Consider the following 12,629-nt stretch of genomic DNA (forward strand, 5'->3'; position numbering starts at 1 on the left):
ATCCAATTGTTGACCAAGACTCCATGTTCCCAGACACTTACGATGATTCCCCTATTCTTGTCCATCCTATCCAAAGTCCTATTGACACTCCATTCCCCAAGCAAAATCAAGATATCCCAGTCCATCTAGTCCCAAACGATCCCCTTCCATTTCATGAAAACAATATCCTTTCAAATCCCATTGGCATTCCACTTCTTGAGAAAGATCAAGATATCCCTTCCATCCTTTATGATGATCCCATTGAAAGTCAAGAGCAAAGCACCTTTAAAGAGGATTCCAATGATCTTCTTCCTTGTCAAGATCAAATTATTCCTTCAGATCCTCCACAAGATTCACTTGTTCCTCCATCTCCTTGTCTTAATGCTCCATATACACTCCAAGGTCGCATTTCTTTTGATGATCCCATTATTTCTTATATTCCATCTCTTGAAGAACCTGTCATTGAACCATGTCCACTACATAATCCTAGTCCCCCTCATGATCCTGATCCCCTTCATGATTCTAATGTGTCAGTGCAAGATGTTCATGAACCCTCGACATGCATAATGGGTTCTTCCACTTTGGTGCAATCCGATCCACTTCAAGATCTCATTATTTCTCTCATATCATATCCACCACATAATGGACTCGCGTCTTCTTCCCAAAGAAAAGAGTCTCCTACAAGTCAAGATATTCATAAAGGCAAAGGAGTAGACCTTCATGAGAAAGAACCCCTCCATATCAAAGAAAATATTAAGGGTCATGTCTACACAACTCACTCTCAAGATGTTGGTATCCCTCCTTCAAAATCAAAACATATCCCTTCCCCATCATCTCTTCCATCCATCTTAGGTCCTTATATCCCTTCGTCCTCTATGCAAGGTCAGCAAAGGCACACATCCTTGAGTAAATTTCATCAATCCAAAAGAATTCCATTTCATTCATATTCATCCATGCATTCCTTTCCCCCTCCAAGCAATTTGGATGCCAAGTATAAATGTCATAAGTCTAGCAATCCACATGTATTCCAGGATCAACATGTCCAATATAATTGACATGTCAAAACAAAGAACAATATGATCTATAAAGAAAAAGAAATTTCCAAAAGGCCACAAAGGCCCCCTGAGCAAAATCAAGAAAAGTCAAAATATATATGGGTTCCTAAATCCCTTGTGCAAGCAATGCACTCCAAGGAACCACAAAAGCATGAAAAATCAAAAACCATGTGGATCCCTAAGAAGCTCCTTGAAGCACAAAAGCCTAAAGAAACATCCAACTTGGCATCCAAAATTGCTATTCCTCCATCCAACCCTCTCAAATTTGTTCCTCCGTCACCTTCTTCATCCATTTTGGAACCTTATGTCTCAAAATCCCAACCTATTCCTCCATCCAAACTTTCCAAGTCTATTCCTCCATCACCTTCTACATCTATTTTGGGCCCTTATGTCCCAAAATCCCAAGCTATTCCTCCGTCAAAATCTCAATATCCAAAATGCATTTGTCCTCCATCAATCCATCACTCCTTAAGGTGTGTGCCAATGTCGATCTTGCCTTCATTTCCATCCAGTGAAGCCCAATTCTTCCAATACGCTATCCACTATCCAATGCATTTTTTCCATCCTTCCATCCCTCTGGTCCAATCCTTTGCATAAATCCTTGCCTTAGTTTCATCTCTGTTTCCATGTCCTTATCCTACCAATGTCTTTGAGTATACTTTTAGGGTCATGGTCCATTCTTTTCAAGGCTACTATCCAAAAAAAAAAAAAAAAGACGCTTGAGTCCTTCTTCCACCCCCTATCACGTGTCCATCTTCTTTTGAAAAAGTAAAAAAAAAAGAAAAAAAGAAAAAAGTGAAAAAAAAAAAGACAAGAAAAAAATAAAGAAAAATAATTCGTCCACTGGTGAAAACCTGGCAAACAGGCATCTTGGGCAAGTACCGTGATGAAAACCTGGCAAACAGGCATCATGCGTAATTTATGAACTTCTTGCACACCACACTTGGAGATTTCCTCCTATCATATACTTTTGTCCTTTATTGTTCCATATCGAACCCCTGTCATTACCCTTCATATCCTATTGTCCCTCATGTCCAATTTCCCTTTCCACCTTTGATCTTGACAAGGCTGAGGATTGTTATGAGCATCATGCATCTTGTTCGTAGCTTTTAGTCTATCATAGCTTTTGGTCTTTATTCATTTGCTTATTATCACCTTTCATCCATATTCCCTAGCTTATTGTAACTTTCTGCCGCCATCGCGTATCCTATCCTGACCTTCAGTCCATGTCTTTTATCCATTCTTGGTCTTGCTTATCCTATCCATATCTTATCACTATCCATACACTCTTTTTCATTCCTTGATCTTGATCTGACATAAGGACGCAAAATTTAAACATGGTTTCAAAAACCTCTTGACATGTCCCTCATGCCATGTTCCTGCTTTACATTGTCATATCCAGTCTCTTGTCCCATCACGCAATAGCTCTTGGAAATTGCATCTGTATTGTCGCCACGATAAAAGGCCTTTTGTCTTCCTGCTATCCACCATCATTTCAGCAAGCCTATTTATTCACCTGTCATATTCCTTGCCTTGCTAGACATTGGGGGCAAAAACTCTAAAAATTGAAAAAAGTCCTGAAATAATCTTATAAAAATTGAATAAAGTCCTGAAAAAAGTCTTAAAAATTGAAAAAAGTCCTGAAAAAAGTCTTAAAAATTTGAAAAATGTCCTGAAATAATCCAAAAAAATCACATAATGTCTTGAAAAAAATCCCTAAAAATCAAATAAAGTCCTGAAAAACAAAATGAACACAAAAAAATTTGTAAAACTCAAAACAAAAACAAAAACAACACATTTTGCAATAAAGTGATCCCTTTGTGCATCGACAGATCACTGAGCATTCCTCCAACGACACTCACAATCAAACACTATGCTTTAATAAAATCATGCATTAATAGATGAACTTTTTCAATCAAAACCAAACATTCAAACTGATCCAATTGTCATCTCAATCAGTATCAAAATCATTTGTTCTTGTTCCTATTATCATGGGTCTTATACAGGGTGTGGTATACTCGAAACCAGACTGTGTCCTGTCTTAGATGGGGTACCACATATCCTGAAACCAGACAGCATGATCGTCCTATCAGCACTTTCACCTTTTGACAATGAAGATCAAGATGTTTGTCTGATTTGTTTGAATTTGTGCATCTTATCATTTATTGATTTATCTTCGATCATGTTCCTATGTTGCTCGATGATGTCACTAAGTGATTTAGAGTGACTGGGATGGCTCATGGTCCTTTTCTTTTTTCATTGTGATTGTTGTTTGTCTATGATGTGTCTGTCTTTCACAAATCGGGTTGTATTTCAGCTCTGGCCTTCAATGCCATGATGCTACGCATCTAGTTTGCTAAATAAAATAAAGGTTCTCACCTACAAAGTGCATTACTGAAAGAAAATTTTTCGTCATCTATAACTGTCCTCTATCTCATTTCTTACTAACATTTCTTCCATCAGTCCAGATAGTCAGTTCGGTCTAGTGCTCCGATTTCCAAAAATGCATGTTGCATCCTGCATCCATTTGGTTAGTCCATTTCCATTACATCAAGCATCATATCAAGAAATCTATCCATTTCATATTATCAATGCATCAAAAGTACATAAGTCATCCATCCATAGAAAAATAACATAAGTCATAACACATTGCATCCCATCATATTGATGCATATCATATCACATATCATAATAATGTCGGAGTACAAAATTGGACTGTCTGTCCTAAGTATGGCCCGCAGGCTGACTACAAAATATCAAACTACATAATGTCCACTGTTTGTCCTCAAGAGCACGTGCCTCTGTCACTAGGTTCTCCCTCTTTCCTCCTCATCCCTTCCATGTCTCAAGTCCTGCTAATGTATCTCTGTCCGTGCTTCTGAGTCTATGTCGTAACATGAAGTAGTCCGGTCGGTTCTCCCGTGTGATCAACGGATACTGTCGATTCTGCATCACAATCGGGGCATCATTTTGTCAGTTTTAGGGTTTGCTCCTACGGGTTGCATTTCCTCATTTTCATGTCCAATCCGGGTATGTTTCATCTACATTGACCTATCCCACCCTTGTCCCCCCTTTTTAGGTCATTTGCATGCAATTTTGAGTTAAAATTGAGTCATTCATGCACTCTTGCGCCTGTGTCTTCTAACCTGCGCCTGTGTTAGGTGACCTGCACTTGTGTCTTCCTACACAAGCACAGAACTCCCTACACAAGCGCAGAATTAGATGACACAAGCGCAGGAGTCCATTTTTGTATCCCCTGTGGGCCCCGCAATGTCCCGTAAGCCATCAAAATTCATGAAATTCAACACATGGGTTTTCAAGATACATACCACTGCTCCTGCGTTGTCTGGTCGTCTGAATGTACGTACACGTTCTCTGAGGTGATCCGCCCTTGGAATGTTCGCCATCTCTCTGCATGTGTCCTTGTCCAGAGCTAGTGCAAATGAGCAATTTTCACCCTCTTGGTCTCATTTATAGCTCTCTGTCATTGCATAGATGGACGTGCATCCTCTCCATCTTATGTTGGTCGCGGTCTTATGCACCTTACATTGCTTGTCCTTCATGCATCCGATCTCTGATTGTCAGTCCGTTCGATCCTATCATTTTTATCGATCAATTGGCCTCTTTTCCGCATGTTTCTGGCCAATTCCTCGAGGGGGCATGCATATGTCATTATCATTGTCTGGGGCATTTTCGTTATTGTTCTTTGAAACAACGCTTAAAATCGCATTGTCTCAAAGAGGGGCAAAATGTAGACACCCAAAAATGGTCAACGCTTGCGGAGTCATACTTTAACGTTTGCGCATTGCCTTATTTTAGGTTTTTGCGTCGCATTAACATTTCTCCTATGTCACGCACTTGGTCTTTATCATTTGCGAACATCGAGTCATTCTTCTATATTCTTCATTCGTTTCGCTCTCGAATTTGGTCTTGTCGACAACATTATCCAGTCATGATTTTGATCAATTTTATCTTGTTGCATCAATGTGCGTGCTAATTTGTCATCATTTTGGACATCGTCAATCCTAATTAGGGTTTTGTCCTCTTTTCAATCTTGTCATTTTGCTATCGATTTGTCATCGATTGTGGTTATTGTTCGATCTTGTCATCTTGCAAGTTATTTTGTCATCGATTCTTGTCCTCTTGTCGATTTTTGTCATTTTGCGATCGATTTGTCATCGATCGTTATCTGTCTCAATTATGTCAATTTGGATCAATTTGTCATTGTTCCTTGTCAATTGGCGCATTTATCAAATCATTTATCACATTGGTCATTTATCAATCCAAAATCAAATCAAATCGAGTCAATTATCTTTCAAGACCTAATTCGTCTTTCAGGGTTTTGTGATTTAGTCATTTAACCTTGTGTGTCATTTCTTCCTCTAGGATTAGATAATTTATTTATTTATCCTAGGTCTTCGTGTCACAATTAAATGTTTCATTTGATTGGCTAATTAATTATTCCTCTTTTTGTGAATTAATTAATAAATGAAAATTTATTAATTGATTTACTTAATTTCTCCTAACTCCTAATTTCCTAATTTTTCATTCCCTCTTTGTGAATTAATTGATAAATGAGAAATTATTAATTAATTCACTAAATTCCTATTTTCCTCATTTCTAATTTTCTAATTTTCTTATTTCCTATTTTTCATTATTTCCTAATTCCTAATTTCCACCTATTTTCTATTTTCCTAATTGCAATTTCCACCTAATTAACTTGTCTCTAGTTCTCCCTATTTGTGTGCTTCATGCGTCATACTCTTGACATAGAAATTTGTCATAGAATTTCTCTTGACATAGCAATTTGTCATAGAATTTGTCTTGACATAGAAATTTGTCATAGAATTTCTCTTGACATAGCAATTTGTCATAGAATTTGTCATAAATCTTTGCATAGCAACATGTCATAATTTTGCTATTCTTGATTTGAATTTCCATTCGAATCACTATCATACTAATTTGCTCATTTCTCCAATTTCTCTATAAATTGGATGATTTTCTTCAATCCAATCCCTAATAATCCGAATTCTTAATCAGACTAATGAACTTATGCTTCTAGTACTCTTGAGCTTTTCATCAATCTTGCTTTCAATTGTGTGTGCACTTGTAGGTGAGATCCACAAATCCATTGAAGAGGAAAGAAGAACAATGGAGCCGCATGGAAGGAGCATTCAATTCTGCATTTGGTTTACATAATCTTTCATTTTGAATGCTTTGTTTTCATATCTCTATTGATTGTGCTTAGGATTAGGTTCATTTGCAATAAGTGCTTTTGTGATTGAGTTATCATGTCTAGTGTTTTGATCTACTTGTTTTGATGATTCCTAATTCCGATGCTACACTTATAAATTTCAGACTTGGTCAAATTTCAGTAATCAACATGCTCATATTAGCATTATCTCTCTCATCTCTTCCCTACATTCCTCCTCTCTCTTAATCCCTACCTTTTTGTCTCTTAGGCATCTCCCTCTCTACTTTCTTCCCTCTTTGGTATCTCTCCCTCTCTTTCTCATCTCCCTCTCCCTCTTTCTCTCTTTCATCTATCCCTCTCTTTCTCTCTCTCTCTCAAATATCTCTATCTCTCACTCTCTCCTCCTCTCTTAAGTGTCTATATCTCTCTCTCATTCACTCCCTCTCCCTCCCCCTCCCTTTCTCTTCCTTTGTCGAGTATTTATTTCCCTCTAACTCTCTTTCTCGCTCCCCCTCTCACTCCATTTCTCTTTCTCTCAAGTCTCTCTCCTTCTCTCTATCACGTCTTTGGCTATCAACCTATATCTCTCTCTCTCTCTATCTCACTCTCCTCCTTTGTCAAGTGTATCTCTTTCCCACTCTCTCCATATCCCCCCTCCCTTTCTATTTTTCACTTAAGTCTCTCTCTCTCTCTCTCTCTCACATCCTCATTCTCTCCTTCTCTCAAGTGTCTCTCTCTCATTTTCTGCCTCTCCCCTCCCCCTCTCTCTCTCCCTTTCTCATTACCTCTCTTTCTCACTCTCTCTTTCTAGTCTCTTCTAATATCCTTCTATCCCTTCCTCCCTTTCACTCAGACTCCCTCTATCTCTCACCCTCTCTTTCTCTCTCTCTCACCTTTCCTCCCTTCACTTCTTAGGTCTCTCTCTCTCTCTCTCATTTATCTCTTGTCTCTCCCTCTCAGTCTTTATCTCTTTATATCACTCTCCTCCTCTCTTAGGTGTATCTCTCTCCCATTCCCTCCCTCTCCTCCCCCTCTCTCCCTCTCTAGGGTAAAATGGTATTCTTAGGGGTCAGATTGTATCCTAGGGATCCATGCATGTCTCCTAAGGGGTCATAGGACACCATATGACCCCTTAGCACATCATACGACCCATAATGACACCAAATGGTGTCCTAAGGGGTTATTGAACACTATATGACCTCTTAGGACACCATACAACCCATAACAACACCATATGGAGTCCTAAGGGGTCGTAGGAGAACCTAAACTTGGAGGACACCATTTTGTGTTTTTTCATGTCATATGCTATTCTTAGGGGTCATATGGTATCCTAGGGATCCATGCATGTGTCCTAAGGGGTCTTAGGACACCATATGACCCATAATAACATGTAAGAGGTCATATGGAGTCCTAAGGGGTCATAAGACACCATATGACCCCTTAGCATACCATACAACCCATAATGACACCAAATCATGTCCTAAGGGGTTATAAAACACTATATGACCTCTTAGGACACCATACAACACCATATGGAGTCTTAAGGGGTCAAATACTGTCCTAAGGGGTTGTAGGAGACCATATGACCCCTAATGACACCATATGGTGTCCTAAGTGGTCATAAGATGTCCTAGGGGTCATACAACACCATAAGACACATAACGATACCATATGGTGTCCAATGGGTCATAGGACACCAAATGACCCTTAGAACACAATATGACCCCTAAAAATATCTAAGGGGTTATATGGTACCTTAAGGGGTCATAGGACACTATATGATCCCTTAGCACACCATAGAACCTATAATGATGCCAAATGGTGTCCTAAGGGGTCATAGAACACCATATGACCCTTTAGGATACTATATGGTGTTGTTATGGGTCGTACGGAGTCCTGATGGGTCATATGGAATCCTATGACTCCTTAGGACACCATATGACTTCTTAAGAAATAATATGACTTCTAATGACACCTAAGGGATCATATGGTGTCCTAAGGGGTCATAGAATACCATATGACACTTTAGGACACCATACGACCCATAACGACACCATATGGAGTCCAAAGGGATCATATGGTGTCCTAAGGGATCATAGAACACCATATGACCCATTAGGACACCATATGACCCACAATGACACGTAAGAGGTCATATGGAGTCCTAATGGGTCACAAGACACCATATGACCCCTTAGCACACCATACAACCCATAATGACACCAAATGGTGTCCTAAGGGGTCGTAAACACTATATGATCTCTTAGGACACCATATGGAGTCCTAAGGAGTCAAATAGTGTCCTAAGGGGTTGTAGGAGACCATATGACTCCTTAGGACACCATATGACCCCTAATGACACCATATGGTGTCCTAGTGTCCTAAGTGGTCATAAGGTGTCCTAGAGGTCACACAACACCATAAGACACATAATGATACCATATGGTGTCCTAATGGGTCATAGGACACCATATGACCCTTAGAACACAATACGACCCCTAACAACATCTAAGGGGTCATATGGTATCCTAAGGGGTCATATGACACTATATGACCCCTTAGCACACCATAGGACCTATAATGATGCCAAATAGTGTCCTAAGGGGTCACAGAACACCATATGACCCTTTAGGATACCATATGGTGTTATTATGGGTTGTATGGTGTCCTGAGGGGTCATATGGCATCCTATGACCCCTTAGGACACCATATGGTGTCTTTATGGGTCATATGGTGTCTTAAGGGGTCATATGGTGTCTTAAGGGGTCATATGGTGTCCTAAGGGATCATAGGACACCATATGACCTCTTAGGAAACAATATGACCTGTAATGACATGTAAGGGATCATATGGTCTCCTAAGGGGTCATAGAATACCATGGGACCCTTTAGGACACCATATGACCCATAACGACACCATATGGAGTCATAAGGGGTCATATAGTGTCCTAAGGGATCATAGAACACCATATGACCCCTTAGGACACCATATGACCCATAACGACACCTAAGGGGTCATAATACACAATATGACCCCTTAGTACACCATATGACCCATAAAGATTATCCAACCAATACATCCACATGATCCAAAGAAACCAATATATTCATTTTCTTCAAATGTTCTACTTTATATCCTATCTTCTTTAAAAAAAAGAAAACCAACCACCTTGTCAATCTTCTTAAATGTATATACACATATTAAATATACAATATCATATTATACACACTCCCAAAATCTAATCAAACTTAGCCTGTATGTGCTATTTATAGTAAAAATAGCATGTTCGCTCTTTTTATAGTAAAAATAACACATATGCGCTTTTTATAGTAAAAATAGCACGTACACACTTTTTATAGTTAAGATAAAACGTACGCGCTTCTTACACCATAAGTACCCCATACGTTCTTTTTATACCATAGGTACCCCATACACGCTTTTGTCTATTTAGGCTTGGAAATAGGCCTGGACGACAAAGCTACGGTTTGGAAGTTTGATTTCCCTCCATTTCCCTCCTTTTTGGCATGTTTTATTTTATCTACTTGGTTTCTCGACTTTGTCATCATTAGGTTTACACATCATCAAGTGGATATTTCTAAAATTTCCACCATATTTTCACCCATCTTCTGAGATTTCTAACCATATATTTTTTTAAAAATTTGAACAACAATAACATATTATTATTGAATTTCTTTTACCAGTGTCTCCATAGTTCTCATAGACATACGTGCACCATTTTTTTAAATTTTTTTGATATACTTATCCAAATTTAAAAAACTTTATATATTATTGTAGTGAACTTGATTCTTTACAATTAAAAAAAAATTGCATTTTTCGATTTTTTTAGTGCAACTTATGCTTCGTGCACGAATATGTACCTAATTTTTAGGATGTGCTCGATCGGAAAAATCATAAAAACAAAAATACTCAACAAAAAATTACAAAAAAATACACATCTTCTAGTGCTCACTCTTAACTATCTTTTTGCCAAAGGATTTGTCAAAATACTAAATCTAACTATAAATTTTTTGATGCACACGTCAGACACTATGTTATGTTTTTTTGAAAAAATCAGGGTCTGTTTTTCATGCGGGAAGGATTTGACCCCCTTAATCTTATCCAATTTTGAAAAAGTTTAGTATTTTGGAAACTAGATTTAGAGTACTACAGTATTTGTTCTTTGATTATCTTCATATCTTGAGTGGATAACTTTCAAATGTTGACTCCAAGTTCAGGTTCACCTAATTTCAGAAAAAAAATGTCCACTTATACCCCCCTTTTTGACCACCATCTTTGTGCACTTACCCTAATACACATAAAAAGAATGATTCTTATGAGACTTCTTATGTGTAGGAGTAAGAGAAATAGAGCGATCTTTAAGAAGCCATAACAAGACACGTTCTTTCTTAGATAAAGGATGAGGAGCATGAAGTAACCTTTTTTCTTGAGGAGAAGAGTTTAACTACTCACAAGAAGAAGAAGAAGACATGGGAATATTAGAGAATGAAGGGGATGAAGACAAAGGAGAATCTTTGTAACCTAAACCCACTATAAAAAAGATATTTTTATTCCAAAGGGACCTTAACTCCTTGACCCATGTGCCCAAGACCATCTCCTTTGTATCCTTACTTGGAAGAAATATTTAACCCTAGACCATAACGTGATTGTAACTCCTCCAAAGGGGGAGGATCACCTTTAATGGTATAGCCAATGATGTTCACATGATCTTGCATTACAGAAGAATAATCATCTTTGGTAGCGGGTGTGAATGATACTTTGATAAAGTTAAGGTGGATAGGGTTGACTTTATATTCTCTAATGAAGGACCTTGTAAAGTCTAAGGAACCTGAATCGTCACTAAGAAATACATTTTATTGGGAAGGAGATGAAGTAGAAGTAGACTTAAGACATTCTACTTTAGGAGGATCTTCTTTAGGAGGGTCCATGGGAATAGTTGTTGGCATATTAGAAGATAAAGATGGAATATAATTTTGAAAGGTAGGTGTAATTGAGACAAGACCAACTCCTTCAATCTGACATAAGTGCATAGTTTCAGGATCAACCTTGATTGCAACTACCTAATTGTTAGCAATAAACTTAATATAACCATGAAGGGTAGAACTAACTTCTCCTAAAGCATGAATCCAAGGAGGTCTACCCAAGAGAATATTGTATGATAAAGGTCCTGGCATAAAATTCACTAGGGTTGGAAAAGTAACTGTTCCAATCTTTATAGGCAAAATAATATTGCCACAAGTGATTTTACCAGTATTATCAAAACCATGGATGAACATAGAAGCTGCATCGAGAGACTTAGAATCCACTTTGATTTTGGGCAATAGGTCTAGACTACAAACATCGAGTGCTCAACTATTATTAATGAGAGTCCATCTAATGCTGACACCATTAACATAAATGATTATAATTAATGGATCTTCCTGATTTCTTACTTTTGGAGGTAGGATGTCATGTGGATAGAATGTAATATTCGGTGAGTTCGCACGAATATGATCCATCGAGGTATTTACATATACTGACCTAGTAGTAGAAGAAGACAATAAGATCTTTTGTAGAGATTCCTGTAGCATACCTTGATAAACTAGAGCAGCTTAAAGCAAATCCCAAAGTGAGATTTTAGTGGGAGTAACACAAAGTTGCTCGATAAGATCATAATCACTAGATTTCTTAACTAAAGGCTTAGGTTCTTGAGGAAGATCTTGTTGAGAAGGTGGTAAAGAAGTATTAGAGTGATCAATACTTTTCTTATTTCTACGAGTATTATAAGTATGGGATACCATTCTATAAGAAGGAGCCTTAGACTGTGCATATCTTATAAACATATTCGGTGAGTCATTTCCAAAAGGAATGCACCATGAATAGAGTTTACCTTCTTTGGGACTAGCTGCAGTCACATGAATGATTGGTCTCTTAGGCTTTTTAGGGGTAGCAGAGATATAAATGGCATTCACAAACTCATTATGATATGTAGAAGATTTAGATGAAGGAATTCACTCAACATCATCCTTTGGAAAAGTAGATATGAGTCGAGATTCATCATTCACTAATGCATCATCTCTAGAAGAGAGTGCACTAGAATTAAGATATGGTAGAGTAACATTAAGAAAGGTGTCAATGATTTCATCTTCTTGTAACAAAATATCCTCTAAAACAAAAGATATATTACGAGAGGGATCAAAGGAATAGAGTGACATAGGTAGAGCTAAGTCACGATCACATGCATGGAAAGGAACATCATTAACACTTTGGATAAAGTTAGAAACTAAGTTAATAAAAGAAGATAATATGAATTTTGAAATTAATAAACTTAAACTTAAGAGAGAATGCATAAATTTGTCAGCCAAAGGCTGATTAACCATTAAATGGGGTTTGCGGTAGTGCCT

The sequence above is a fragment of the Cryptomeria japonica genome, chromosome 4 (assembly GCF_030272615.1).
Source record: "Cryptomeria japonica chromosome 4, Sugi_1.0, whole genome shotgun sequence".
NCBI classification, from domain to species: domain Eukaryota; kingdom Viridiplantae; phylum Streptophyta; class Pinopsida; order Cupressales; family Cupressaceae; genus Cryptomeria; species Cryptomeria japonica.